The sequence below is a fragment of the Bombina bombina genome, chromosome 1 (assembly GCF_027579735.1).
Source record: "Bombina bombina isolate aBomBom1 chromosome 1, aBomBom1.pri, whole genome shotgun sequence".
Classification (NCBI taxonomy): domain Eukaryota; kingdom Metazoa; phylum Chordata; class Amphibia; order Anura; family Bombinatoridae; genus Bombina; species Bombina bombina.
The window spans coordinates 1,397,568,457-1,397,582,226 of record NC_069499.1 but is presented as its reverse complement, the minus strand read 5'-3'; the positions used below and the strand labels follow the sequence as shown (position 1 = coordinate 1,397,582,226).

The 13,770-nt window shown below is 40.1% G+C and overlaps 1 protein-coding gene across 2 annotated transcripts in view; it reads right to left on the bottom strand.

Annotated features, from left to right (window-relative positions):
* TNFAIP8L2 (TNF alpha induced protein 8 like 2) overlaps positions 1-13,770 on the bottom strand; it is a 154,193-nt gene that overhangs the window by 51,840 nt on the left and 88,583 nt on the right. Inside the window, exon 1 of one of the 2 annotated variants that reach the window (XM_053704941.1) lies at positions 4,249-4,481. The exons of the other annotated variant lie outside the window; for it this stretch is intronic. The gene's annotated coding sequence lies outside the window, so the exon portion shown is untranslated. Of the gene's footprint in view, positions 1-4,248; positions 4,482-13,770 lie in introns of those variants that run through there. 2 annotated transcript variants of the gene reach the window in all.

The window sequence follows — 13,770 nt, the reverse complement described above, 5'->3', positions numbered from 1 at the left end:
GTTTTAGGATTTCATCCCCTATTAATAAATTCTTTTTCAGCCAGTAATTAATTTGTAACCAAAGTTGATGAATTTTGGGACATGCCCAAAAATAATGTACTGTATCTGCTGCTTGTATATTACATTTCGGGCAAGTGTGCTTTGATTTATACCACTTTCTAAGATTATGTGCTGTTATGTATACTTTATTTATTACTTTCAAGTGTGATTCACGCCATACGGTTGGTACCCATGTTTTATTTATTATTCTAAAACTCTCCTGTACATCTGAACTGTTTATACTTGGAAAATCCTGTCGCCATTTATTTGTAATTCCCTCTATCTGGGTTAAATTAGAATTGGAGTTTATCAAACTGTATAAATGGGCTATTGAGTGTATTCCACCTTGAAATAGTTTGATTCTACTTTCTAATGCCCCTAATGTCCATGTTGGATTGTACTTTATTTGTAGCTTATTGATATAGTTCCTGATTTGTAGGTAAGCATAAAAGTCTCGATTAGGTAAATTAAATTGGCTTGCTATGTTTTGGAAGGAGTCAATACTTAGGTTTGGTAGTAAGAGTTGTTTAATATATATTAGACCCTTGGCTTCCCATTGCGAAAAAACCCCATAGGAAAGACCTGGTGTAAATTCTGGGTTCCCCATAATAGTTAGATAATTTGAACAGTGGGGATTGATTTTATTTTCCAAGCAATACTTTTGCCATGCCAATATTATATGTTTAAAAGTGTACATGTTAGTGATTATTACTGGTAATTTATCATTGGCATTCTTAGTGAAAAACTGGAAAGCATAATACAGGAATTGGATAGATTGTCTTACTGTGCTACTCAGTTGACTCTAGGTAAATCTAAATCTAAACCTGTGGTTCTCAAACTTTTTAGATTAGTGTCAAATTTTATAACATTTCAAAAATTTCCTGGCACACTTTGTGGACGAATAAAAAAAAAAAAATACAGGTACAAAACCCTTTATCCAAACTGCTTGGGACTGGAAAAAGTTTGGATTTCAGAATACTTTGGATCTTGTAATATTTGTATGTTTGCAGTTGTAAAAAAACATATTATGTATTTTAAGCAATATTTACTTGTCATAATATAGTTTATACATGCAACTTAAAGGGGCAGTCTAGTCAGAATTAAACTTTCATGATTCATATAGGGCATGTAATTTTAAACAACTTTCCAATTTTCTCTTGGTATTCTAAGTTGAAAACCTAGCTAGGCTCATATGCTAATGTCTAAGCCCTTGAAGGCCTCCTCTTATCTGAATGCATTTGGACAGTTTTTCACAGCTAGAGGGCATTAGTTTATATGTGCCATATAGATAACATTGTGCTCATGTCTGTGGAGTTACTTATGAGAGGGGTTGGCTAAAATGCAAGTCTGTCAAAAGAACTGAAATAAGGGTGCAGTCTGCAGAGGCTTAGATACAAGATAATCACAGAGGTTAAAAGTATATTAATATAACAGTGTTGGTTATGCAAAACTGGGGAATTGGTAATAAAGGGATTATCTATCTTTTTAAACAATACAAATTCTGGAGTAGACTGTCCCTTTAAATGTAATTTTATATTGGTTTTATACATGGTACCATCAGAAAGATAGCACAGTACTGTAATCATAAAGGGATTAGCTCTTATTTAAAATTTGTATTTTAGCCTACAAAACCAAACCAATAACACAGGCAGAGAAGATTGTGATTTTTGGTGGGGGGAAATTGAAATTTTAATTATTTTATTTAAAAAAATATATATATTAATGAAAAAGTCTGGATTTCAGAATTCTGGATTTATGGATTTGTACCTGTACTATATTTTAACTAATTGCACTGATTTAATGAAAAAAATAAATACAAATTTGCAGCAGGATAGCCTAGAGTAGACATTTTTATCATGGGTGCATATCTTGGATTGCACAATTAACCCCACCACTGCTTCACGTATTACACTTTATTTTGATGCCACCTCTAGCGGCACATTAGTGTGCCACGGTGCACCATGGGATCACCACTAATCTAGACTAATGTGACTATTACAAATAACCGTCCATCTAGTAAGTCTTGTTTACTGCCTGAAAACCCAACTGATAGCTCACATCAGAGTTCTTTATAGCAGTCTGCACATTGATCAGATAATATGTACAGTTTTTAGTTAGTATGATAAACACAGAATTCTTTTGCAGATAATAGAACACTTGACCAATCTTATCTACTACTTGTTTTTTCTGATGTTAACCCTCAAACTTTATTTGGTTATTGACCTTTTATTATATGTTGGAGAGTCATATGCATATACACATAGCTAATTGCTATTAAAGGGATACTAAACCCAAATGTCCACTTTCATTATTCAGATAGAGCATGCAATTTTAAAGGGACACTGTACCCAAAAATTTAATTTCGTGATTCAGATTGAGCATGAAATTTTAAGCAAATTTCGAATTTACTCCTATTATCAAATTTTCTTCATTATCTTGGTATCTTTATTTGAAATGCAAGAATGTAAGTTTAGATGCCGGCCCATTTTTGGTGAACAACCTGGGTTGTCCTTGCTGATTGGTGGATACATTTATCCACCAATAAAAAAGTGCTGTCCAGAGTACTGAAACAAAAAAAAAGCTTAGATGCCTTCTTTTTCAAATAATGATAGCAAGAGAACGAAGAAAAATTGATAATACGAGTAAATTAGAAAGTTGCTTAAAATTGCATACTCTATCTGAATTACAAATGAACAAATTTGGGTTCAGTGTCCCTTTAAGCAACTTTCTAATTTACTCCTATTATCAATTTTTCTTTTGTTATCTTGCTATCTTTATTTAAAAAGCAGGAATGTAAAGCTTAGGAGCTGGCCCATTTTAGGTTCAGCACCCTGGATAGCGCTTGCTTATTGGTGGATTCATTTACCTATCAATCAGCAAGCGTAACCCAGGTTCTGAACCAAAAATGGGCCAGCTCCTAAGTTTTACATTCCTGCTTTTTAAATAAATATAGCAAGCGAACAAAGAAAATTTGAGAATAGGCGTAAATTAGAAAGTTGCTTAAAATTGCTGCACTATTTGAATCATGAAAGAAGAAATGTGGGTTTAGTATCCCTTTAAGAGGTACTTTTACATATTTACCACACATCCAGTTAAACCTTCGCTTTCTCTATTTCTCGTCCTGTTAGCTGCAGCTAAGGGACATTTAATTTGTTAATGGAAACACCAATATTTCTGCACTGCATAATGTGTACATAATCCTGTTCAATTCCTTTTTCATATTATTTGTGTAAGTTTCCTTTCTCAGTGCCTCCTCTCTGCTTGTCACTTTTTTGTTGTCCCTGTCTTGTATGATAGCTAATCTCTGGATTTCATTTGTGACAGGGACACATAATTAAAAAAACTATTCATTCTTGCCTTTATTTAGTAAAATATTTGTTCTGCCCCCTTCTAATATGTGACTGCTTTGCAGCTTAAGTGAAGCTGGCTTTAGATTTGGGGGTGCTAAAGAAATGAATGGGGATACAACCCCCAAACTATCACATTTTTCTAAAAATGAAGGATGCTAACTGTGTACAACACACTGATATTGTAAAAGATCTGGGGCTAAGTGAAAAAAAAACACTAGTAGTAATTTATGGAATAGACTTCCAATAAATGTGAAAGGTAAATTACAGTAAGGGTTTATTCAGGAAAACATTTTCTGTTCAGCAATGTAAATAAAGCTATGGTTTTTAGTCAACAAGCAGAGAACAAAATAGATATCTTTCATCAAACCTGCAAGTGTAATTGTAGTTTCCTAGCTAGATGTTTTCTCTGCGTGTCCCTACAAGAAAAGGCTGCCTGAGAGGCAAATTCATATGACACAAACTGTCCAGCTGCAGGGTGGTGATTGCCCTACTGGGGTGCTGCTGCCAGTCACCTCCAGATATAGCCTATTATTACAGGTTAGGTAAATAAAGCACTTCATGTACTCACTATCATCATGCACCTAGTACAATAGAGGTAAAACAATACACAGGTAACGTCTCCTCTCTCAGAGCACTTCATGATTAAGTTACTGTAGTTATATGAAACTGATGCAATACTTGCTTAAAAAAAAACAGATACAGAAGTTGCAAACGGATCTGCAAATACTTCCTTTTCTTTTTCATTCTGTGGTTAAGTACATAAAATGAGTCAGCTAGTGACTTTGCTGTGCCTTTAAGAGATAGCTACACTCATATACACCTAGGTACCCTTCTCAGCTCTCTGTATCACCCCACTCACCTTGCAGTGATCTTCGTGCCCCGGCTGCTCACACTTTTGCAGATTGAGAGTCCCGCTTCTGACAGATACACAAATTCTGTGATAACGTCTCAGACACTTCCTTGAGGAACTTGAGACCTGTCCCGCCCATTGTGTAGGGGAGGGAGGTGTGGGCCAAACTGCCTTAAGAGACGAAGTTCAGCTTAACCTGGGCTCTGTCATTCTGCTTATCCTATGGAACTTGTTATATATGAATATTCTTTCTTAAAGGACTGCAGCCACACCTCAGACCAATGCTGGCACCAGGATCAGTGTTTCTGACAAGCTGTCTGTGCCAAAATCTGCTTGCACAACCTTATAAAATATTTGTACACCTTGAGGCAAAAACCCTTAGCAAGTAATAACAGTGAATACCATATGCTGTTATGTCTCTGATTAAAAAGGTGTTGTTTTAAATAGTTACAAAGAAAAATTATGTTAAAAACAGCTTTTAAATAATTACCTGTGTTTCTTCTATTACAATCCACACGAGAGTAAAGTGCTATATAATTTGCAATTATTATTATTAGTTTCAAATGTTATATCTTGGATGTATGCACAGCTTGTTTTCAATATTACATTTTTTTCCCTGCATGTTCAGTTTATTACTACATAAGCAAGGTTTTGGTTTATTGAAAACTAAAGGGACATGAAAACCAAAAATGTGTTTTCATGATTCATATAGGTCTCAAAGTACAGGCCCTGGGGCCATTTGTGGCCCCCAATATAGTTTCATGTGGCCCTCCTTTGTTTAATAGGTAAACCATTAATTTGGGTTGTCATTTTTTTTTTAAAGGGACATTTTACACTAGATTCTTCTTTGTAGAAATGTTTTGTAGATGATCTATTTATACAGCCCATCTGGTAGTGCTATTTTTAATAACATTGTGCTGATTTTCAGACTAACCAAGCCTCACAGTGTCAGATGTATACGCGTGTTTACAGACTACTGCTGGCTCCTGTTTAATCTCTCTTTTCATATGCAGGGGAGGGGGAGAGTGTCTACTCCCAGCCCCTTTCACTGGCTGTTCCAGCTAACCTCATCAACAGTGCTAAACTTGGAGCTCCTAAGTAAGTTTTTAAAATGTTTTATACTGGAGTTTTAGATCAGTATCTGTGCATATTCTTCTTTATAGTAGTGTCTATTACATGCAGTTATATGAAAATTGATGTATACCCTTTAAGGTTCTAAGAGGTATAACCAGTTGATGTTCTATATAGGCACTCACAAGATAAATATAAAGACAAGTGTTCAGTGTAGACTCCCACTCTGTCCTGCTTGGATAAATGTCACTTTATACAGTTCCAGAATGATCACTTCACTTGGCACTAACAAGATATAGTGTAGACACCTGTGTATGTCTCTTGTTGGCTACAACTCCCACCATGCACTACTACTTGGGTAAATGTCACTTCAAGTTCCTAGTATATCCAGTTCCGGAGCACTTATTCTGTTCAAGTGGCCCCCATGGGTGAAGAACATTTGGCCAGTGGCCCCCAGATACATTGAGCTTGATACCCCTTGCATAGAGAATACATTTTTTTAAAAAAAAAGTTTAAAATTTACTTCTATTATCAAATTTGCTTTGTACTCATGTTATTCTTTGTTGAAGAGATATCTAGATAGGTTGCATGCACTCTGGTGCACTATGTGATAGGAAATAGTGCTGCCATCTAGTGCTCTTGTTAACCTATAGCATTATTGCAAAGCTGCTGCCATATAGTACGGCAGACACGTGCACACTCCTGAACTTAACTTCCTGCTGTTCAACAAAGGATAACAAGAAAACTAAATTTCATAATAGAAGTGGGAAAGTTGTCTAAAATTGTATACCACTTCTTCTGTCACAGAGCTCCATGGTTGCAGCACTCAGTATGAAGATATGGAGCTTAAAGGGACAGTATACACCAATTTTCATATAACTGCGTGTAATAGACACTACTTTAAAGGATAATATGCACAGATACTAATCCAAAAATCCGGTATAAAATAGTTTAAAAACTTACTTAGAAGCTCCCAATTTCGCTCTTTTGAAAAGGTTATCTGGAACACCCACTGAAAGTGGGTGTATAGTCAAAAGAGCATACACTACCCCCCCTTGCTCTGTATATGAAAATACTCTTTAAACAAACAGGAGCAAGCTGGAGTAGGTATACTTCAGTATACTTCTAAAACTTTGGGGCTTGGTTAAGAGTCTGAAAATCAGCTCAATGTTATTTAAAAACAACCAAAACTATACATTTAAAAAAAAAAAAAAACCCTGTATAGGCTATATAAATGGATCATCTACAAAACATTCAGATAGAGCATGCAATTTTAAGCAACTTCCTAATTTACTCCTATTATCAATTTTTCTTTGTTCTCTTGATATTTTAATTTGAAAAAAACAAGAATGTAAGCTTAGGAGCTGACCCATTTTTGGTTCAGCACCTGGGTAGTTCTTGCTGATTGGTGTGTAAATATAAGGAAAATGTAAAATTTGTTAGAAAAAAATCTACTGCTCATTTAAATGTCAGTGTCTTTTTATTATGCATTTGCTGATTATTAAAGGAGCAACAATGCATTACTGAGAGCTAGCTGAATACATTGGTAAACCAATGACAAGAGGCATATATGTGCAGCCACCAATCCCCAGCTAGCCCCCAGCTCCTGAGCCTACTTAGGTTTCCTTTTCAATAAAGGAGATATAGAGAACAAAGCAAATTAGATAATAGAAGTACATTTAAAAATTGTGTGTTCTATCTGAATCACGAAAGAAAATGTTTGGGTTTTATGTCTCTTTAAGGGGAACATAGACCAGAGGGTTCACTCAAAAAGTGTTTACAAACATTCCTTCTGTATACTGCAGTAGTGTAAACCTCACAGTAGAAATCAATCTAGCAAGCACACACATACGTTCTGTTTTTATTTATATGTTACCTTTAGTGGGAAATTCATTTTTTATATTGTGTAATTAGATATATGTGTATCATTTTCTTTAATTTACTAGAAAGAAATTCCAATAATAGATTATTTTATTTTAAGTGTTCATAGGGGGTTGGAAAGAGGGGGAAATGCCCCTCACCTCTGGAATTTTGCTCTTTATATACAAGAATGTGCACTTTTTTATGCCAATGACCATTTTTAAAATGATGTGCAGCTTTTGTTTTACAGCAAGTACCACTCTACTGCTGCACATGTTGCCACAATATTTTGTGCTGGACATTTCAGTTTTCTGCCCGCCACCTTACCCTGAAAACATTTATATTATACCCCTGAACAGTAAGAGAAAGTAGTTAAAATTAGGACAAGAAAATTAAATGTTTATAGTTAAAAACTGGATAAACTTAAACAGTGGCGACTCTAGAGGATTAACATCTTCTATTTTGAATCCCCTTTAAAGGGACATGAAAAAACTCAATTGTTTTCTTTCATGATTTAGAAAGAACATGCGATTTTAGACACCTTTCTAATTTACTTCTATTATCTAATTTGTTTCATTTTCTTGATATCCTTTGCTGAAAAACATATCTAGATAGGCTCTGTAGCTGCTGATTGGTGGCTGCACATAGATGCCTTATGTGATTGGCTTACCCACGTGCATTGCTATTTCTTCAACAAAGTATACCTAAAGAATAAAGCAAATTAAATGATAGACGCAAATTGGAATGTTGTTTAAAATTGTATTCTCTATCTGAACCATCAAAGAACATTTTTAGGTTTAATGTCCCTTTAAGTTGGAGAGTAGTGATGTCGCGAACCTAAAAATTTCGGTTCGCGAACGGCGGACACGAACTTCCGCAACTGTTCGCGAACCAGCAAACCGGGCGAACCGCCATTGACTTCAATAGGCAGGCGAACTTTAAAACCAACAGGGACTCTTTCTGGCCACAATAGTGATGGAAAAGTTGTTTCAAGGGGACTAACACCTGGACTGTGGCATGCCGGAGGGGGATCCATGGCAAAACTCCCATGGAAAATTACATAGTTGATGCAGAGTCTGGTTTTAAGCCATAAAGGACATAAATCACCTAACATTCCTAAATAGTTTGGAATAACGTGCTTTAAAACATCAGGTATGATGTTGTATCGATCATGTAGTGTAAGGGTTACGCCCGCTTCACAGTGACAGACCAAACTCCCTGTTTAAAGGTACAGTCTACACCAGAATTGTTATAGTTTTAAAAGATAGAGAATCCATTTATTACCCATTTCCCAGTTTTGCATAACTAACACATTTATAATAATATACTTTTAACCTCTGTGATTATCTTGTATCTAAGCCTCTGCAAACTGCCCCTTTTTTCAGTTCTTTTGACAGACTTGCAGTCTAGTCAATCAGTGCCTGCTCCGAGATAACTTCTCGTGCACGAGCACAGTGTTATCTATATGAAATACGTGAACTAACACCCTCTAGTGGTGAAAAACTGTTAAAATGCAATCTGAAAGAGGTGGGCTTCAAGGTCTAAGAAATTAGCATATGAACCTCCTAGGTTAAGCTTTCAACTAAGAATACCAAGAGAACAAAGCAAAATTGGTGATAAAAGTAAATTGCAAAATTGTTTAAAATTACATGCTCTATCTGAATCCTGAAAGTTTATTTTGGCCTACACTGTCCCTTTAACGCACCGCAAACAACCGCAAACTCCCCATTTGCACAAGGTTGGATACCAAGCTAGCCATGTCCCGTTCCTTGTCCTCACTGATGTAATTGACGTTCTGTTCCTCCACCCAGCCACGTACAACACCAAGGGTCCCCGAAAGGTGACAACAAGCCCCCTGGGACGCCTGCTGTGTTTGGTCTTCCACCTCCTCAAAGCCACCTTCCTCCTCTGACTCCTCTTCTTCAGACTCCTCTCTCTGCGTTGCCTCTCTCTGCGTTATTATAAGGTGTGTTAAGTAGTACTATTCCTATCAGTTTAATCCCTGTGGTGTCCCCTATCAGGGGACGTGTATATGGCATGGATTTTAGGAACCGGGAGATGGAAAAAGATGCTTGGTCGGTCCTCCTACTTCAAATTTGGGGCACTGCGCGTGCAATCTACTGTGCCACCAGATATTAGTGGTGTGTTAAGTAGTACTATTCTTATCAGTTTAATCCCTGTGGAGTCCCCTATCAGGGGACGTGTATATGGCATGGATTTTAGGAACCGGGAGATGGAAAAAGATGCTTGGTCGGTCCGGCCACGAGATAGATAGATTTGATAGATAGATACATAGATTAGATAGATAGATCAATAGATACATTTGATAGATTCGATAGATAGATAGATAGATTTAATAGATAAATAGATAGATTTGATAGATAGATAATTTCCCAGACAGAGAATTACAAGACGTGCGGTCTGGGACCCATGGTAAGGTTCCCAGAGGCAGTTGCGGCGCCCGAGGCTCTGATTAGAACAGAGCACTCTGGAACGTATCTGCCCTCGGCTGAAATCGGAACATTCTTTAGCTTTCTATCTGTTGGCCAAATGTCCGTCTGCCAAATGTCCGTCTGCCAAATGTCCTTCTGCATTTTGTCAGAGCACCGCGTGCAATCTACTGTGCCAACAGATATGAGTGGTCTGTCAAGTAGTACTATTCTTATCAGTTTAATACCTGTTACGTCCCCTATCAGGGTACGTGTATATGGCATGGATTTTAGGAACCGGGAGATGGAAAAAGATGCTTGGTCGGTCCGGCCACGAGATAGATAGATTTGATAGATAGATAGATACATAGATTAGATAGATAGATCAATAGATGCAATAGATAGATTTGATAGATACGATAGATAGATAGATAGATTTGATAGATAAATAGATAGATTTGATAGATAGATAATTTCCCAGACAGAGAATTACAAGACGTGCGGTCTGGGACCCATGGTAAGGTTCCCAGAGGCAGTTGCGGCGCCCAAGGCTCTGATTAGAACAGAGCACTCTGGAACGTATCTGCCCTCGGCTGAAATCGGAACATTCTTTAGCTTTCTATCTGTCGGCCAAATATCCGTCTGCTAAATGTCCGTCTGCCAAATGTCCATCTGCCAAATGTCCTTCTGCATTTTGTCAGAGCACCGCGTGCAATCTACTGTGCCAACAGATATGAGTGGTCTGTCAAGTAGTACTATTCTTATCAGTTTAATACCTGTTACGTCCCCTATCAGGGTACGTGTATATGGCATGGATTTTAGGAACCGGGAGATGGAAAAAGATGCTTGGTCGGTCCGGCACGAGATAGATAGATTTGATAGATAGATACATAGATTAGATAGATAGATCAATAGATGCAATAGATACATTTGATAGATACGATAGATAGATAGATTTGATAGATAAATAGATAGATTTGATAGATAGATAGATAGATAATTTCCCAGACAGAGAATTACAAGACGTGCGGTCTGGGACCCATGGTAAGGTTACTTCCTTTTGCACAATCAAGTACAGGTTGGGGATTGCCTTTTGTGCATTGAAATTTCGGCCGTGTACCTTCCACTGCGGTGTCCCCTATCAGGGGACGTGTATATGGCATGGATTTTAGGAACCGGGAGATGGAAAAAGATGCTTGGTCGGTCCTCCTACTTCAAATTTGGGGCACTGCGCGTGCAATCTACTGTGCCACCAGATATGAGTGGTGTGTTAAGTAGTACTATTCCTATCACTTTAATCCCTATTACGTGCCTTTTTTTGTTTTGTTTTTTGAAGCCACAGTGCAGCACCAGAGGCCAGAAAAATTTGGCATGTACACATGCCTGAAAATAGGTATTGTTGCAGCCGCTGCCGTAGCAGCGGCCAGAAAAATTGATGTTTGTTTCCCTGGCAGAAAGTGCCCTAAAACATTGCGGCTTGAACACTAGTTGGTGGCGGATAAGTCACGCAAGTCATCCGGCATTCGAAGATAACATACAGCAGCTTGTGGACCATTTATAGCCCAAGGCAGATCATCTCATTAGGCCTTTTTTACTCGAATGTATCGCCCAATGTCAGTCCCTTCGGGATCCATCCCTCATTCATCTTAATAAAGGTGAGGTAATCTAGACTTTGCAGCACTGAAGGTACTTTCTGACAGGACACTTGAAGCAGGGCAGGCCAGAAGTTCTATAGCAAATTGGGATAGCTCAGGCCACAGGTCAAGCCTGCACACCCAGTAGTCAAGGGTTTCATCGCTCCTCAGAGTGTCGAGATCTGTAGTTAAGGCGAGATAGTCTGCTACCTGTCGGTCGAGTCGTTCTCTGAGGGTGGACCCCGAAGGGCTGTGGCGATGCATAGGAGTTAAAAAGCTCTGCATGTCCTCCATCAACAACACGTCTGTTAAGCGTCCTGTCCTTGCCGGCGTGGTCGTGGGAGTCGGAGGATTACTTTCACCTCTTCCCCTGTTAGATTCCCGTTGTGCTGTGACATCACCCTTATACACTGTGTAAAGCATACTTTTTAATTTATTTTGGAACTGCTGCATCCTTTCCGACTTGCGGGAATTTGGTAACATTTCAGGCACTTTATGCTTATACCGGGGGTCTAGTAGCGTACACCCAGTACAGTTCGTTTTCCTTCAGTTTTTTTATACGAGGGTCACTCAACAGGCACGACAGCATGAAAGACCCCATTTGCACAAGTTTGGATGCCGAGCTACTCATGTCCCGTTCCTCGTCCCCAGTGATCTCACTGAAGGTATGTTCTTCCCCCCAGCCACGTACAACACCACGGGTACCAGATAGGTGACAACGAGCACCCTGGGATGCCTGTTGTGGTTGGTCTTCCTCCTCCTCCTCCTCAAAGCCACATTCCTCCTCTGACTCCTCTTCCTCACAATCCTCTTCCAGCGTTGCCGCTGGTCCAGCAAGCAATGCTGATAAGGCTGTTTCTGGTGGTGATGGTGACCACAACTCTTCCTCTTCCTCTTCACGCTCATCTACGGCCTGATCCAGCACTCTTCGCAGGGCACGCTCCAGGAAGAAAACAAATGGTATGATGTCGCTGATGGTGCCTTCGGTGCGACTGACTAGGTTTGTCACCTCCTCAAAAGGATGTATGAGCCTACAGCCATTACACATGAGCGTCCAGTAACTTGGCAAAAAAATCCCCAGCTCCGCAGAGGCTGTCCTAGCACCCCGGTCATACAAATACTCGTTAACGACTTTTTCTTGTTGGAGCAGGCAGTCGAACATTAGGAGTGTTGAATTCCAACGTGTTGGGCTGTCGCAAATCAAGCGCCTCACTGGCATGTTGTTTTGTCGCTGGATATCTGCAAAATTCGCCATGGCCGTGTAGGAACGCCTGAAATGGCCACACACCTTCCTGGCCTGCTTCAGGACGTCCTGTAAGCCTGGGTACTTATGCACAAAGCGTTGTACTTGCCCAATTTCAATGCCGCCAACAAATTACTTCCGTTGTCAGAAACCACTTTGCCGATCTCCAGTTGGTGCGGAGTCAGCCACTGATCCACCTGTGCGTTCAGGGCGGACAGGAGTGCTGTTCCGGTGTGACTCTCTGCTTTCAGGCAAGTCAACCCCAAGACGGCGTGACACTGCCGTATCCGGGATGTGGAATAGTACCTGCGTAGCTGGGGGAGTGCCGTTGATGTGGAGCAAGACGCAGCAGCAGAAGAGGACTCAGCCGAGGAAGAGGTTATGGAAGAGGATGGAGTAGGAGGAGTAGAGGAGGTAGCAGCAGGCCTGCCTGCAAGTCGTGGCGGTGTCACCAACTCCTCTGCAGAGCCACGCATTCCATGCTTGGCAGCCGTCAGCAGGTTTACCCAATGCGCAGTGTAGGTGATATACCTGCCCTGACCATGCTTTGCAGACCAGCTATCAGTGGTCAGATGGAACCTTGCCCCAACACTGTGTGCCAGACATGCCATTACTTCCTTTCGCACAATCGAGTACAGGTTGGGGATTGCCTTTTGTGCAAAGAAATTTCAGCCGGGTACCTTCCACTGCGGTGTCCCATTTGCTACAAATTTTTTGAACGCCTCAGACTCCACCAGCTTGTATGGTAAAAGCTGGCGGGCTAAGAGTTCAGACAAGCCAGCTGTCAGACGCCGGGCAAGAGGGTGACTTTGGGACATTGGCTTCTTACGCTCAAACATGTCCTTGACAGACACCTGACTGTGGGCAGATGAGCAGGAACTGCTACGGAAGAGAGACGGAGTGGCGGATGGTTGAGAGGGGGCAAGGAGGACAGCAGTGGTTGACGTGGCTGAAGATGCTGGACCAGGAGGAGGATGGTGGCTTTGAGTTTGTGTGCTGCTTCTACTCATGTGTTCATCCCATCGGCGTTTGTGATGTGAGATCATGTGCCTTCGCAAAGCAGTTGTACCTAGGTGGGTGTTGGACTTCCCACGACTCAGTTTCTTTTGGCACAGGTTGCAAATGGCATCGCTATTGTCAGAGGCAGACACACCAAAAAAATGCCACACTGCTGAGCTCTGCGATGACGGCATTCTGGTGGTGGCAACAGCATGCGTTGATTGGCGTGCTGTCTGGCTGACCACGGGTGCCGATGCATGCTGTCTGACTGTGCCACTAGCTCCTTGCGATGACC